Source organism: Gavia stellata, unplaced genomic scaffold, assembly GCF_030936135.1.
Source record: "Gavia stellata isolate bGavSte3 unplaced genomic scaffold, bGavSte3.hap2 HAP2_SCAFFOLD_61, whole genome shotgun sequence".
Lineage (NCBI taxonomy): Eukaryota > Metazoa > Chordata > Aves > Gaviiformes > Gaviidae > Gavia > Gavia stellata.
This window is the reverse complement of record NW_026776479.1, coordinates 99,098-117,059: the sequence shown is the minus strand read 5'-3', so window position 1 is coordinate 117,059 and position 17,962 is coordinate 99,098. Positions and strand designations below refer to the sequence as shown.

Here is a 17,962-nt window from a genome sequence, read left to right as displayed (position 1 = left end):
TTTTAAGCATGGAAAAAGGGAAAATTACTCTGAAGAGTTAGGTAATGCAACAGGTGGACTCTTTGGATATATTTGGTTTCAGTTACCTAGTGTTTTGGGCTAAAATCGTAACAGACTTCTGAACTTAGTTTCTTCCTTTCTTTAGCTTGTATGGACTCCATTGCTGGCAGCTTACAGTGTTGGCTTGCAGAACGGTGATGACACAGAAGTTGCATCCCTTTGTTTGGAAGGAATACGATGTGCAATTAGAATAGCCTGTATCTTTGGAATGCAGGTTTGTATAAGACGTAGCATGGGGCTTGCTAAGGGCAGTGTAGGCTCTGGGAGGGAGGTGAAGAATTACAGACTACTTAGAAAATGAAGCATCTCATCTACTTTCTTGAAATGGTAAAATAAAATATTGCCATCTTGTCTTTAGTTCAGTTTAACATCTTGATATTGTCAAGCTTTTCTTCAATTCTGGTTTCCTTTTATTGCTGAGTCTTCTAATAAGAGTGTTTCCTAACATGCCTCCTACTCTCCTTCAGCTGGAAAGTGCTCTAATAGTGCCAACTATACATGGAAGGAAAATAGTGTAGGCATGCTGGGCAAGTAGCTTTCTCTAGCTCTTCAGGGACTTCATTACGATGCTTGTTTCTCTGTCTTGTAGCTTGAACGAGATGCTTATGTACAGGCCCTTGCTCGTTTTTCCTTGTTGACTGCCAGTTCCAGTATTACAGAAATGAAACAGAAGAACATAGATACCATTAAGACACTTATTACAGTTGCTCACACAGATGGCAACTATCTTGGGAACTCTTGGCATGAGGTAAAAACTTGATTCGTTTAAATAGTGCAACTGCATTATCCTCTGAAAACTTGCAGGATTTTGTTCTTCTGCTACTTTCAGTCTTTAGTAACTGCATTTAGCTTCTAGCATGTGTCAGAACCCTGTTTAAAATGTGGATGCAAGTGGAGATTTTTATGTCTGTGTGTATGTATGTATGTATATATATAAAATAATGCACTGCATTTTTTGGCAGACCCTATAGACACTGTGTAACCAGTACTGTAATTTTTGTAGGTGCTTTTGATACGGAATTAAAAACATATTGAAATCTCATTTGACTTCAGAGAATTCTGCACAGAAACTGTTGCGTTCTTGTTCATGTAAACAAAAATATTCTAGCTCACAGGGCCAGACTTGTCTGTGCAGTGTTTGGCAACATTTATACCACGATCACATGAAAAATTAGGGCTAAAATAAGTTGGTGGGCGATAGTTAAGCGTAGGCTGTCAGGATCATGGGTATTTTCTGAAAGCATATTTTCCAGGAGTTCTTTAATCAGATCTAAATCTGTGGTGTTGCTAAAAGGGGCATTCCTGCTGCATTATGCTCTCTGGCAATAGTCTTTGGGTACATGATAATATGTGCCAAAAGGTACTCTAACTGACAAATTACTTGGACCTGGCTTACAGCATACCCTCACAAATGCTTGTGCCAGTCCAAGGGACGTTGCAGTGGGGGAGTAAGAAAGAAGAGATAGTCAATTTTGTGCTGATGGCAAGGCACAATTTTGGCATTTTCACTGTCTATGTTGGAACATTGTTACTCAAAGTGGTAGCTGCAATATTCCAGTCTTTTCATCTCTCTGGGACAATGAACTCTCTAAAAGATCTGCTCCAGTTGTTTGTAGTTTTGAAGGTTGATGCTGTGAGAAGTAATAAAAAGGTTCCCTCTAGTAGTTAGAGATCCAAGTTAGATTTTTGGGTACTGTTTATTTTTTCTCATGTTAGAATGATTCGTGGCAGCTGGTGATCTTGAATGAATCACTGAACTGTATTTCCAGTTGTATTAGTAATGTTTCAGCTACATCAAAACTGTTATTGTTGTCAAAGTTGTTTTAAAGGTTAGAGAACGTGGGAAGGTTATAAATATTAAATATATTTATATGTTAAGAATAAAAATGTAATGGTATCCAGTAACACAATGTTTAAACATCTTTTGGTTTTAGATCTTGAAATGTATTAGCCAGCTGGAACTAGCACAACTTATAGGAACTGGGGTGAAAACTCGGTATTTATCTGGCTCTGGGCGTGAAAGGGAAGGAAGCATTAAAGGCTATGCATCTGGAGGGGAGGAGTTTATGGGCCTGGGATTAGGTAAGATTAATAATCTTGGACTTCAGAGGTGCACATGTAAGTGAAGTATGATGGCTAAGAAAGCACAATGTTATAAATTATTAAAATATATTTACTTGATTCCAGGGGAAGCTGTATTGGATTAATGAAACTAAAAAAAATTGAATCGTATATTTCAAGATGTATTAGTAATTAACAAATATGTTCTAACTTACTAATTGGGTTAAGCTATTTAACAAAACTCCTCCAGATTTATTTGCTGGAACGTGTTGTTGTCAAAACTGTTTTACCGTACTTACTAAGTCATGGTTTTGTTACCAGTATTATTAGTTCTTTCTTTTTACACTTTGTTTTTAATAGTAAAAACATAAACATATATTAGTTCCTAAAGATAAATGGCTTCAATGATTGATAATTGGTTTTCCAATGGAATTTCTTATCTCTGCATGTTGGGCTTGCCGTTCCAGTTCCTATTGTTCCTGCATTATGTGCAAAAAAACCAAACCTTAGATTTTAAGCTGTAAATTAGAGGGACAAGACAAGTTGCCTTAATCTTTGGAAAACCATCAAGGAAACCTTCTAATTTGAACATGCTCTGGAGTTCATGCTATACATAATGATCATGTTGAATATAACTGAACTGTGCCCGGCATTAACTGTTTGTATCTGACTTAGAGTTAATATTTTAAAAAAATATTTTATCATTTCCAATTTTTATTAACAGCATTAAATCATCTTAACTTAATAAACATGATGGTCAAAACACAATGCCCTAAGGAAAAAAAAAAACATACTTGTTACTGGATGTTTAATTTTGTACCAGTCTGGCAAAGGCACCATCTGCTCCATGTAAATTACAAGCTAATTGGAAGCAGTAGTCACTTTTCTTTGCCTACTTGTATAAAGTTAAGGTTAATATAAAGCCACGATTTCATGATGCTAAATACTGGTTTTAAATGGCTTTTATTGCAGGTAACCTTGTTGGAAGCGGAGCTGATAAACGCCATATGGCAAGCATTCAAGAGTCTGTGGGAGAGACCAGTTCGCAGAGTGTAGTGGTAGCAGTAGACAGGTACTGAGAATATAATCTCTTTCTAGGGAAAATGTGACTTGAAGTTACTGACCATCCTCACTTTATTTGCAGACTCTGACAGGGACTTTTGTTCTTGAAGCCTGTTTCTCTTGTGAGAAAGATGCTGATACTTAGATGCTTTCTCTGGACCCAATAAGTTTCTCTCTTTAGGCATGTAATATTCACAAAAGAAAGACTGTCATTAAATAGCAGTATGACTAATGTAGTGTATTGTGAGAAGGGACACTGTGTGTATGCATGTGTTTTTCTGCCTTTTCTTTGGAGTAAGCCAGTGAAGACCAGAATTAGGTTGGTGTTACAGTATTTAGCTATTTTTGTTTTACAAATCTGTCTGATAATTGTCTTTTACTTATGTGTGTGTATTCCGTGTATTTGGGTCTCCTTTTTTTTCTCTTTTTTCTTTTGATTTAGCCTGAACAGGACAGGTATCCAAAATGAATAAATGCCCTTATTCTGTTAAATGATGCGATTTTCTTTTGGTCTTGTAAACTTCAGTATTTCAGCATTTCTTTAGTTGCTGTTCTTCAGCTCTTTATTCATTAGTCACTACATTCTTGTCCAAATCATTATCTTTCTCATCTGTCCTTCTAAAGTGTTGTCTAAAGAGATGCTTCTATCATAAACCATGTGTTGGAAGGGGAGTTCTTTATAATTATTGAAACTATTGGGCAAGTCTGTAGAATCATACATTCAGACTTGTATTTATTGTAACATAAATGTGTCTATTAACACGTCAAAGTCTAAAAGCTTTGGGAACATTCTCCACTTACCAGTGTTCTGTATGAACCACCATCTGGTGGTCTGAAGTCCTCTCAAAACTCTGAAAAACTGAAGGGGCAGAAGGGACAATGGTGCATCCATAGTCCTTCTGCTGTTTTGATGGCCACGACTTACAGTGTTCTTGAACTGTGTAAAGATCAAGCAGGTGGCTGGCATCCAGTAAAGTCCTGCAGCAAAGCTTTCTTAATGTCTCTTTATTCTCCCTGTGAAATTTAACACACTGTCACCCAAATGAGTGTTCCAGCACTACTTGCTCTGGATAACAACGTGAGCCTGTGCCTGTTTCCTGCAGTAGGGAAGGAGCATAGTAGACTGTGACTTGTAGCAGGGAAGAGAATGCTTAGACTGGGAGAAGCACATGAACTGCTGCCAAGGAGTAAGAATGAAACAGTTGCAGAGTTCATGGTGTGGGGACTGTAAAGTACCTCCAGGACATGTGTTGACATTTGCCTACAGCATGAAGATGTGATTGACTCTTGTGGATGCGCAGCTAAAACTGCAACTTACTTCTTTGTTCTGTAGGATATTTACAGGATCAACTAGGCTGGATGGAAATGCAATAGGTATGTACGCTGACCATTTGGTGGGTTACAGGAACTCTTGCAACGTAACATCCTGAACTTACAGTAGCGTGTTTTAATGTTCAGTTGACTTTGTCCGATGGCTGTGTGCTGTTTCCATGGATGAGCTGGCTTCCCCACACCATCCACGCATGTTCAGCCTGCAGAAGATAGTGGAGATATCGTATTACAACATGAATCGCATTAGGCTGCAGTGGTCAAGGATTTGGCACGTGATTGGAGATCACTTCAATAAGGTATTTTGTAAAATCAAGTTACAGAACATGCATGAATAGCAGGTGACTAAAGGAAAAACCTATTTAAAAATCTAAAGTATATAAATAGAAATGGAAATGTTTATGGGAATGATCTTTAATAACTTCATTATATAATTTTGTATTTGAAATTTTTCTTCATGCCATTGTCTTATCTTTCTGATCAAATGCTAAGTTAGTTTTCCTCTAAAATATATACAGATGGTCCTGGAACAACAAAGTTATTTTCCTTATGAGACTGGACCATGTTTGGGTGGGGGTCTTTTAACCTAAGATTTTTATTATTTTTTTTATAGTGTCTAGCTGGCTATTATAGTTCTGCACTTGTTGCATACAAAATCCATGGGTTTGTTTGGTTGGATCAAATGACTGAGAAAGCCCTCTCTGCAAGTAACCCCCTATCTTCTAAATACCTGAAAACTAGAACATGCTAGCGATTTTTAAGGGACTGACATGAAACTTGAACCATGAATTTGTTACCAGCTAACGTATTACTTATATGAGTAAGGGTTTGAAAATATGCTTTTCTTCTAGGTTGGATGTAACCCTAATGAAGATGTTGCCATCTTTGCAGTAGACTCATTAAGGCAGCTGTCAATGAAATTTCTTGAAAAGGGAGAGTTAGCCAACTTTCGTTTCCAGAAAGACTTCCTAAGGCCTTTTGAGCATATTATGAAGAAAAACAGGTGTGATGCACTGAAATTTCTGTTAGCTTGCTTTAGTCCTACTTAAAGATGTTACTTGGTGTGGGTTAGATTGTCATGTACATGGAAGTGGCACAGTTACTTTATGCCAGTGTAAAATTGTGCCACTGGTGATTTTTTTTTTTTTTTTTAAGTTCTCCAACTATTCGGGACATGGTAATACGCTGTATTGCTCAGATGGTGAACTCTCAGGCTGGTAATATTCGTTCAGGCTGGAAGAATATCTTTGCAGTCTTTCATCAAGCAGCGTCAGAGCATGATGGGAATATTGTGGAGCTGGCCTTTCAAACTACAGCACACACAGTTAGTAAGTAATGCTCAACAGATGTGAGTACCCAAATTATCTTAGCTGCTGTGATTGTCTTGAAAAGGCCCATCTGAATAAGACTTTTGTATTTCCAGGTAAATAAACACAAGATCTTGCAGCCAGACTGTTTAAACTCTGCAGCTAGGTCTTACCGTTAAGTCTCCTGATTGCTATGGACAGGAAAAACTAGATATAGATATCCTGCTGTAGAAATCCTCAAGTTTGGAATAGATTCAATAAGTTTGTACGTTGCTCCATCTGTCACAATAAGTTGTTTTGGATTAAGGAACACATTTTACAAACTTCCATGCTGATTCAGTATCGTATAGTGAGGATCATAAGGCTTGTGATACTGATATGTGACTGCTTGTAGAGTTTAGTTCATACAGCCTGCCTGCTCTAAAAGTATATTTGAACAACATACTGCTGGCACTTTCAAAGGAAGACAACCAACTCAAATAGTCTTGAAATGGACCTTCAATATTCTTAAATGTCCTGAAACTGCACTCTTTCCATTAAGTAGCATGGGGGAAGCAAAACTATGGACAGTTTTAACAAATGCAAATAGTAACAAAACTTTTTTTGCTAACTTGAATGGCATAGGTCTTGGGAGTTGTAGTTTGTTCAAAAGCTTGTACGTGTTGGATTTGTTTTGTATTTAGTCTGTCCCTTCAGTCTGAAATCTAACTGCTTTTTCCTCTCTTGCTACAGAATATGTATAATTACAGGCTTAAGATAATTTAGGTAAATTTAGGTAACTTCATATGCAGCAGGGAAGGTAACACTAAGCTCTACTTCTGTTATTTCTCAAAATATTTTAAGAGCTTTGGCTTGCATATGCTGTGGGAGAAAACGGAACCATATAAGAAGCCATGAAATAATCCTAGGTTATAAAATTGGTAATTATCCAACCTGAGAAAATGTGATGCTGACAAATTTGGGTGATGGGGTGGGATGGGGAAGAATGCAAGGGAAGATGGAGAACCAGAAGATCTGGTCCTTTCATGTTTTTCCATTTGGTAGTGGTATACCATGGCTGACATTGTAGATCAATGCTAGTTTATCTATGGATTTCAATATCAGTAAATTTTAAGAGGTGTATTTGTTTGCTCTTCACAGCAAATATTTTCCAGCAGCATTTTCCAGCAGCAATTGACTCATTTCAGGATGCAGTAAAATGTCTTTCTGAGTTTGCCTGTAATGTTGCATTTCCGGACACCAGCATGGAAGCTATTAGACTTATTCGGTATTGTGCAAAATATGTTTCAGAGAGACCACAGGTATTTTCTTTTAATTTTTACCCTTGTGTATTCTTCTACTATCTTCTACTGTTAAACTGAGACTAATCTTGTAACTAAGAAAGAGCTTTCAGACTCAAACTTCAGTCTCCCAGCAGCAAGTGTTTGTATGAAAAGCTTATTCAGAATTAGGAGTCCTTTTGGTATTATGTAAGCAGTAAACTAGGACTAATTAAAAAATTTTAAGTCTCATCAGTCCAAATTGGAAATAATGGCATGAAATAGCCCGTCTCTTTTTATAGTGTTAGGATGACCTGGAAAACAATACTTCTGTCACCCTAATTATATCTAGTTAAATTGGTTACAAACATGCGTATTTCTTTACATCAGTCTATTGTGTGAATACTTAATGTAATAATCACTTTGGTGAAAAGAGCCTGGAGTTAGATTGCAGCTGCATGTTACCACTGCAAGATGTGCACGCTGTATCCAGTACACTGGGAAAGTGTAGAACTGGTTTATACCCAACTTAGATTTCCTTATTACCTATATTTATATAATTGTTGCCTGTCACTGTTAAACTTGCTTCCTAAAGTCCAGACCTCTGCAACTTGTAAAGCTGTTAGCAGGACTTAAGTAAAACGGATTTAAGTATTTATTTTCCATATTTTTTTCCAGTCTTTTCACAAACAGATGTCTCAGGTTTATAATTATATTTTACAGGATTTGAGTGTTATGGTAGAAACTAAGCTAACTTTTCAAGTCTGCCTGTGCCACTAGTAGTATCTAAATCTGTCAGAATTAAAGATTTTTGAGATATTCTTTTTTTTTAATGTTTTTTCTTCCTGCCCATCTCCAAGGTATTAAGAGAATACACGAGTGATGACATGAATGTTGCTCCTGGGGACAGAGTATGGGTCAGAGGATGGTTTCCCATTTTATTTGAACTTTCTTGTATCATCAATCGTTGCAAATTAGATGTTCGAACGAGGTAACAAATCTTTTCTTTATTCAGTTAGTGAAGAGATCACAGATATGCATTTTAACATCTCTTCCTTTATTTGTTTGGGCTTGTTTATAGAGGCTTAACAGTGATGTTTGAAATAATGAAGAGTTACGGCCATACCTTTGAAAAGCACTGGTGGCAAGATCTGTTCAGAATTGTGTTTCGAATTTTTGATAATATGAAACTCCCTGAACAACAAACAGAGGTAAAAACAAAAATCAAGCAAACATTAGAGTTATTTTTTAAGAACTTAAACAATCAAGGCAGCAGTTTGTATTGTTTGTCTTGTCAGTGTATTTCCACTCCATACTGCCCCAAATATAAGGGTACGTTGTTGTATTCTGTGGTATGTATGAAATCTGTCATAGTATCCAGTGACCTATCTGTCTGTTCCGTCTGAATATTTTCAAGGAGAATATTCACACTTCATTGTGAAAATGTATAGTTTTCTGAACAGTATTCATGTGGCCAACTAAATGCTTCTGACATCTGCAGTAGTGAGGCTTTTTAGTTTTATCTAAATTCTATTCCTCTCAGAGGCCACGTCCTTTGTTGACTAGCCATGCATAAGCCAAATGCTATCATCATAGAACCCCCCACATAAAACCAAAGACTTTTCATTTTTTTCTCATAGAAATCCGAATGGATGACCACTACATGCAACCATGCACTTTATGCAATCTGTGATGTATTTACGCAATTTTATGAAGCTTTAAATGAGATCCTTCTTCCTGACATACTTGCACAGTTACACTGGTGTGTAAAACAAGGTAGCTTATTTACTTGTATCTTTTGATTAATGTATTTTTTAAATGCTCATTACTTAAGAAGGAAAGCTAACTGAGTTTTGGAAGAATAAAAAGTACCATTAGGACAGTATGTTATGTAATAGATGGATGCAGTATCTTAAATATTCGAGCATCATTCTATTTTATCAGTTAGGCAGCTCTTCTGTTAATGTGTTTATAATGTGTTTATTGTGCTATTGTGACAGAGCAAAAGCTTTTAAAGAGTTGTGTTAATCTTCTGCCAACAACCTTTCTCCATTTGGCTGCATGGATAAAATACCTCATTTATTTACACACAGACACAAATATAAAAAAAAAATCATATACACACACACACACACATATATATCTCTCTCTGCATTCTGATTTTTGTCTCTCTCCCTGCTCCCCACCCCCCCCAGTACTTTCAGATACAACTTTCTAAAGAATGTGTTCTCAGGCATAAGAGTTGGAGACCAAAAGAAATCGTGCATATTGTTAGCATGGAATGTGGGGGGACTGCCTTGCAAGAACTAAGTTTCTAACTGGTGCTTTTCCTTCCTTTGTTTCACTGTATGCTTCCTTTCTGCTTCTCTCCTGTCCTTTGTCTTCCCTGTTTCGATTTCAATCTCGTTAAGTCTATTTTTAAACACTTTTTTGTTCAGCAGGTTCCTAAGCTTGATATTGTAATATACTTTAAGTAGGCTTTGAGCTAAGATACCATGCATTTCACAATATTGGTAAAAACGTTCAATGGAGCAGTAATACAGAATGCTTAATTTTTCATTGATATTGTACAAGTTGATAAATATGAAACGTTTCTTTCATAGATAATGAGCAGCTGGCTCGATCAGGTACAAACTGCTTAGAAAACCTGGTAATACTAAACGGACAGAAATTCAGCCCTGAAGTCTGGGGCCAGACATGCAATTGCATGCTAGAAATCTTCAAAACTACTATTCCTCATGTGTAAGTTCATAAATTTAATTCTCATAGTAACACCTGATACCAGAGCAACAATATTTACCATTTGTTTGTTTACTTTGTGAAGCTTGCTGACATGGAGGCCTGCAGGAATGGAGGAAGATTCAGCTGAAAAACACTTGGTAAGAGTTAATTCAGTGCAGCAAACTAACTTGAAGGGTTGTGTGTTAGGTCAGCTTTCGGAATATTTTATTGTAGTAAGTACACTCGACCAACAAATAGTGGAATTGACATTAGCTTGTATTTGGTGTCATTGTAAAATAAGATATAAAGAATGGACGCGGGATACCTTTGAATCTAAGATTAGTGAAGTCATCTGAAAACTGATAGCTGGTTGGTAGTTAGTATTTTGGATTACTAGAATTGTTCTGCCTTCTTTTCTAGGATTTAGACCTAGATCACCAGTCTTTAAGCAGCATGGATAAAAATGCTTCAGAAAGAGGACAAAGTCAGTTTTCAAATCCAACAGATGAGAGCTGGAAAGGTGTTCCTTATACAAGTAAGGAAAACATGCAAGTTTATTAAATGAACTTTTACAGCCTCTCTTAGTCCACTTCTGCAGTCCTGCAGAGAAAGTTTTTTTGGCACTTAAACTTGGAGTACATCTTTACAACCTGTCTTTATGCCATGCAGAGAAATTTTCTCTTTATAAGATAATTCACAGCATCACTAAATATCAAAATGCTAGTGGTCATGTAGTGTTTTGCTAGCCTGTTGTAAATGAATTGTCCTAAGTTGTTTCTGAAACTTGTGTTACTCCATCTCATCAGACCAGAAACTATTTGCTGGGCTCCTTATAAAATGTGTGGTACAGCTGGAATTGATACAGACCATTGATAATATAGTGTTCTATCCAGCAACAAGCAAGAAGGAAGATGCTGAGCACATGGCTGCAGCTCAGGTACCATCAGACTTATTTATAACCTTGTTGTGGCAGTAAAGTATAAAGACTAGTGAATGCTCTCACATGCATTTACAAAATAGAGTGTATATAGTCTCTTCCTTTTTCTAACTCTCAGCACTACCCTGAATGTGTGTGTTATTACTCTTAAGCTGTGATTATTTTTTTTAATTCTTTCATTATTTTTATTATCAATATAATATATTATCATTGGTTTTATAATGAATACATACTCATCAAGAATGTTTTTTCTTTGTTTGTTTCGGGGAGAGCATTCTGTCCTGTTTAGCCTGAGTGTCTTCATTTAGCCACAGTTGAGGCTTTGCTCAGCCTCTGGTGTTTACACAGGAGGAGATGCAGAAGTTGAACTTTAGCAAGGTTAATGGTCAAGATTTAACTCATTACCCGCCTCAGAGAGGTCCTTGTCCCTGAAAATCCTGATTCTAGGGAATAGTGCAAGATAGCTCTTGCTTAGCTATGTTAATAAAGCCGTAGGCTAGAAGTTTGGGCTAGTGTATTCAGGTAGTGTTTGGGGGATAGTGTAGTTAAATTCGTAGTGAAATTAGCTAAAAATATGGACCAATTTTAATGAAACTTGACATTAGCCGAAAATGAGGAGTTTCTACACTATGCAACATTTAAACTTGCAGTATTTTTGTGGTTCATTTTGATGTTTTTCCAGAATTCAGCAGACCTATTCAGCTCCTAGGAGAGAGGAAATGTTCTATATTGTATTGCTATGACTTTTTTTATGCATTGATAAGGGAGGTTCTTCCCTTGTTCTTGATTATTTTTTTTTCTTATCGATAACTAGGAGAGATCATAACTTCTCTCTTTTAAATTATCCTACTGAAAAGACTGCAACTCTGATATTTGACAGGACCATTCTACTGTGTTGTACTGCACTAATATTTCACTTGCACCTAGAAATGGAATCTAGAGTTAGTGGTATATGGTCTGTGAAGTTTCAAAGTTTCTTAAGCATATCTAAAAAGAGTATGTTACCGACACTCTCCCTCTCTCTCCTCCTTTAGCGAGATGCATTGGATGCAGATATCCACATTGACACAGAAGACCAAGGAATGTATAAATATATGTCTTCACATCACCTCTTTAAGTTACTAGATTGTCTGCAAGAGTCTCATTCATTTTCAAAAGCCTTTAATTCAAATTATGAACAGCGAACTGTGTTATGGAGAGCAGGTGAGGCTTTTATTTTTAGTTTGGTAAAAATAGTGAGCTCTGTTTATAGCTTTAGCTATTGAGATACAAAAGTATACCATTGCAATAATCTCTACAGTTAATCTGACAGTGTTGCATGCTTTTATTACTTGTCTCCTTCCTGATGACTTGAATAATTCTCTTTGCTAAAATATCTGCTTTTTTGATTAAAGTAGAGCTACACAGTTGGTACTACTGTAGTTAAATATCTTTATGAATAGATTAGGTCTCAATCAAAATCAAGGAGGAGGAAATACTATCTGGACAAGAAATCATTGCTGTTCACTAGTGGAGGTATTGTTGATAAACTTTACCTCTTGGCTAGTAACCTCAAACGTGAATGTTCCCTTTCTCCCTATGTGTAACTTATTTCTAGGGTTCAAGGGTAAATCAAAACCCAATCTCTTAAAACAAGAGACCAGTAGCTTGGCTTGTTGCTTGAGAATACTCTTTCGAATGTATGTGGATGAAAACCGCCGAGACTCCTGGGATGCTATACAACAACGACTGCTTAGGTAAGAGTATCAGCTTGGTTCTGGTATGTTCTGTTTTCAGACAGTATGGTACATCCCTGGATACAAATGTTCTGTTTTAAGTTGCTGAGCAAAGCACGCAAATTATATGAAGATACACATATATATACATACCACTCTTTATTAAAAGTTAATTTAGCAACAAGGAAGCATGTTAAAAGTTAATTTAGCAACAAGGAAGCAATCTACTTGGAATAAATGAAGCACCTTCTTGCCTGACATAATCTTTTCTTTACAAAAGTGGTGGCGCATGAATACTTTTCATATCTGAGTACATAATGATATTCAGAGGTACAATAGGATCTAAACAAAGCGCAGTATAAGCTGCTGTATACCTGGAACTTAAATAAACAGAGATAATCATGCTAAATAAATACAAAAAGGTATTGTGTTCCCCTTATTTGAAAAGTGAGTTGTTGGTACATAAAAGTTCAGAGTATTGATCTCTAATTAAATGTAAATAACTCTTAAACTTGCTGTTGGCACTAATGCAGTGGATTTCAGTAGCATTCTGATTTATCAGCATCTATAGACATACTAATCTTTTTAGTGTATAAGAGAGGAGGTTCTATTCCTTCTTTAATTAAAATAGCGTCCCCAAAAGAGCCCTAGTAAGTAGTACAGTTTGTACCATGTGTTGACAGTGTACAGCAAGGACCAAAAATTTATTAATACAATTGTAATCCCTCTTCAATCCGTGGTGCTGAGCTCTGCAGATCTTTATTAAAGCTGTCTAGATTTGGAGGGAGAACTCTTTCATGTTGCTGTTGCCTAAACTGTCCCAATATAAGGATCAGGAAATTATGTTTGCAGGTTGAAGGTGACAACGCTTGAATTACAGAATGCTTATGAGGAAAATTAGACTCTTCCCCTTCTGACTCCATGGTTCTTTGTTGACAACATGAAAACTATTTCAGTTCAGTTATCTGTAATAACTACTACTGTAACAGAAAAATCATTGAGACCAATTTGTGTAATTAAAGTTGTTGCATGTGATTGAAAACTTTCCCGTGGAAATGCATCTTACTTGAAAACAAAATACACTATGAGAGGACAAATAGTGCATGTTATAAAAATATTTTGTGGGTTTTCTTTATGATTTGTCTGAACTGTGTCATCTCTTTAGTGTATGCAGTGAAGCCCTGGCATATTTTATTACTGTGAACTCAGAAAGCCACAGAGAAGCTTGGACTAATCTCCTGCTCTTGCTTTTAACAAAAACACTAAAAATCAGTGATGAAAAGGTAAGAATAGGCTGGGAGTTATGTCCCTTTGCTTTCAGGTATTTTTTCATTTCTGCTTCTGTTGGATTCAGTCTTTATTATCATCCGTATTGCAAGGTGGCTCACTTACTCACATAGCACGTACTCTGCTTGAAATACAGTAATCATTACAGCTCCATTTTTTGCAAGTATTCCACACTGTAAAAAATCAGACTGCATCCATGAAATTCACAGTTCTATAGAAATACTGATAGAATTGCTGCAGAGCTTTCATATAAAAGCACAATGAGTGTGCAATAAAGCATGGGCTTGTACTGTATTATAGCTGCACAAGAATGGTAGAGGTAAATTTCACCACTGTAAAATTGGAATTCTGGTTCCTTGAGAGTGGCAAAAAATAATTCTCAGGATCTCGGCCCTTTAGAGGAAAAGGTGAATGCAAATATTCACTACATCAGAACATGCAGAGAAACTTCTGGAATTTGCTTACTTTTTTTTAAGCTTTCCAGTACTGTTGAGCTTCATCTTGTTTAGGACTGTATTATTTTTTTTCCTGGTATATGTTTGGTTTTTTTCTGTATTGCAAAGTGTGTAATTTCACTTCACTCTTGTGTAGTTTGGGATGTTTTATTGCAATTTACCAACATTTTAAGAAATTGGTAGTAGTGGTGGCTTGGCTTCTCCATGTAGCAGCAATTCAGTGATGTCCCTGGGGTTATGGTGTTGTGAGAATAGTCTTAACTCTTTGTAGATAAAATGGTGACTTGGCCATTCCTTAGTACACAATCCCAATATCTTTTATAATAAAAAAGTTCTGTGGTGAAAGTGTTCCCTCTAATACTGAGCATTATTAGGAAAGGAAGAGAGAGCAAAACATGTTTCTTGTTGTGTAAATTCGTGTCAGATTTGCATCTTGAATACTGTTTGCAGTTCTGATCCCCCATATCGAAAGGGGTGTAATGGAGCTGCAAAAGGGTTGAGAGAGTGTAACAGGGATAAGGGATATAGACTGGCTCCCATACATGGAACTGTATGTAGGTTAGACTTTTACTCAGTTATCTTTTATCCAGAAAAGAAATAAAAAGGAGGGGTGCATAAAGTCATTATTAGCATGAACATAGGGAAAGGACTGATAATTCTTATACTGGAAGAGATGGTGAATGAGAGTTTTGGAGATGGCAAGTCACTGGAGGGGAAGAAAACCCCAACAGACATATAATGGAGGTACTTCTTCACACACTGGTTCAGCTGTGGAAGGCTTTGTTATGTATTGTGGATGATATTTTAAAGAGACTGGAGAAGCAACTGGACAAATTCACATTAGAGGCGGGTGTTTCTACAGGTAGCCCCAATACCCACCTCTAGCCTGAGAAATCCCTGAGCCACAAAATAGTCTGACTCTATTTTAGAGAAGTAATGCCAAATGCATGCTCTGTGTACGGTTTCCTGAGAGCATCTGCTAAGGCTGCTGTGGAAAACAGACACTGGGCTTGATGGCCCTTTGGCCATCCAAGGGGGCCTTTGATCAGGTGAGACCTTGTGTTTTAACAAGTTGGTGTACTCATGAATGTGAAAAACTCTGCACTTTCCTGTAGTAATAGAGAATAACATTCTCTTTTTGTATCTTTGATAGTTTAGGGCACATGCTTCAACATATTATCCATATTTGTGTGAAATAATGCAATTTGACCTGATTCCTGAGCTTCGAGCTGTGCTACGGAAGTTCTTCCTGCGTATAGGTGTTGTGTTCAAAATCTGCCTAACAGAGGAGCAGATACGGACAACTGGGATGAACTTGCCTTCGTGGTAGCCCTAAGTAGGGTTGGTTACTCCTGCTTGTACATAAAGCTATGTTCCAGAGATGGATTAAATTGGATGGGAAAAAATGGGACCCTGGTGTATCAACACAGCAGCAAGTTACTCTTACCACAATGGCATTTGGGGAGGAGGAAAAAAAATCCTGTTCTGTCCATCCTACAAAACTATCAGCAGTTTTATTTAAATTATTGCTTACAGAGTTAATACAGTAGATGTAAAGTCTCTTTGTTTCAATGCTAGTCATCCTTATGATCAAGTCTCTCTTCTAGCCTTTGATCAATTGTTCAGTCTTGCATCCCAGCTAAATCTGATAAATCAGCTGGATTCCTCCATAGAAGTTATGCCCCTTGGGAATAATGAATATAGTTGTATAGCCTTGTGATGTTAGCACATGTGTTCATAATAAACTATACTGCAGTGGCTAATGACCACCTAAGATCATTCTGGGTTTTTCTTTGTGTGTACATGACTAAGCCAGGCAGCGTGTTATGGTTTTTGAAGTGGACAGCCTGCGGAATATTTGGGGAAAGGGTTTTCCTCCTGTTTAGCAAGTAAATTTTAAAGCCTTTTTTAATACCAGTGCTTCATCTTCTGAGACTTATTTTTGGTTTTATGGAAGGTTTTAGGTTTTACATCAGGAGCACGCAATAGCTGTTACTCTATTTAGCTTGTTAGTCTTGAGTTAAAGGCATTTAAAAAAAAAAAAGAAAGACTTTTAAACTTTCCATTTACTTTCATACATTGCCAGATCATGGACAGAGCATATAGAGTAATGTTAAAAGCAAGGTTCACAACAAATAAAACCACCTTTTTTTACCCTTGACTATAATGTATTTAGTAGTAATTGTGTCTGTTCAGCAAGAACTCTTGTCCTTAATATATACCAGGTTCTGTCTCTTTTTACTGCAGATCTGCAACTTCTGATTTGTCTTTGTGTGCAAATGATTTTTGTTCCCAACTATTAGTTCCTATTGTGATCTAAAAGAAAATTGAACTTAAGTTCATTCATGTCCTGTAACAGTTACCAATACATTTCTGTGCTTTGAAGGTATCTGTGAAGCAAATGTGACTTAACACTGCAGCTTTGCTTGCCCTAGAGCTTTTTCTTTCTTTCACAAAACTGATGCGTTTCAAAGACAGCTGTTTCCATGATAGAATACCAGTTTACAGCTGAAGTACTGCAGGACTGAGGTCTGTCCTTTGAACTAATTTTAATTTCAAGCTTTAAGACTTCTCTAAACTGGAAGAGTGTGGCAGGATGGGAGGAGAGGTTCCACTTCCTAAAATAATGTAAACAAAGGTGTTGTATTAACTGCTGTGCTATCCATATTAGCCAAACCTAAAATACAACAGTATTAAAAAAAAAAAAAAAGCACCAAACCAACAACCTACTTGAATGGTATTAAGTGTTTAACTTGTTTATTTTGCTTTTTAAGTTGAGTTTCCTGGTAGGGTGGCTGTAGTTGAGGTTGTCTTGGGATATTCCACTCTCAGAGCTGTTGGGATTCTTTCTTTTTCTTGTGAGCTATTTCCAAAGGGGTTCATATGGTGCTTTTCAGTATATCGGCTTGTTCTACATGAGCATTGTTTGGGAATGGTTTTGCAGTCAATAGTAGTGGTAAGGCTTTGACTTTTTTATTTTTACTTTTTATTTTTAACCAAAGAAAAATAAATGCTGGTTGTGGCTCTTTAAATGCCCATTAGATTAAATCTATACACTAATATTTAGTAGAAAGGAATATATGGCTATATTTTACAATAAGAAAAGACTGAAAAATAAGCAATGCTGATACTTGCTGCATTTAAAATGTCCTTTTGTGTTGCATTTAGTATAGTTGCTCATTCCTTGGTAATGTCACTTCATCAGTTACAGTAAAAATGAAGTATTTATTTTAATTCTATTTAAATCTGTAAGAATAGGCTATTCCTTTTCTTCAGGTTCTAGATAGTGCTAAAGAAAATATTTGAAACTTTTTTTCAGATTTTTGAATGTGTCACTGCCTCATTGAATGTATACCCTTATCTCCAGTCAAAACACAAACTTTTTAATGTTGCATGCTTCTTCTGTATTTTACAGTTTTGAAAGCCTTACAACTCATGTCTTGAAACAAGTCTCTTAATTTTCAGATCTTAAATTACTTTACAGTTGCATTGTGGGCTTTCTTTACTGTAATGCGCAACATTTGTACTGTCTGCATATAGAATAAGGGCCTTCAATCAGTTCTTTCCTTCAGCCTTAGTTCTGAGAGACTGTTCTTTTACTTAACTAAAGCTTTTATTGTATTTATACATTTATAAACTGCTGAAATTAGGTATGTGACGTCAAAACATCCTAGACTGTAGTGCTTGAAGGAGAAAGGGGACTGGAATGCAATTGGATTATAACAGCCTTAATCCTGTCAATTTTCTGGAATTGGTTGTACATGTTAAA

General features: G+C 36.5%; 1 pseudogene; it reads left to right on the top strand.

Moving 5' to 3' along the window:
- Positions 1-16,273, top strand: part of LOC132321013 (brefeldin A-inhibited guanine nucleotide-exchange protein 2-like) — a 36,862-nt pseudogene extending 20,589 nt beyond the window's left edge.
- The last annotated feature ends 1,689 nt before the right edge of the window (positions 16,274-17,962 follow it).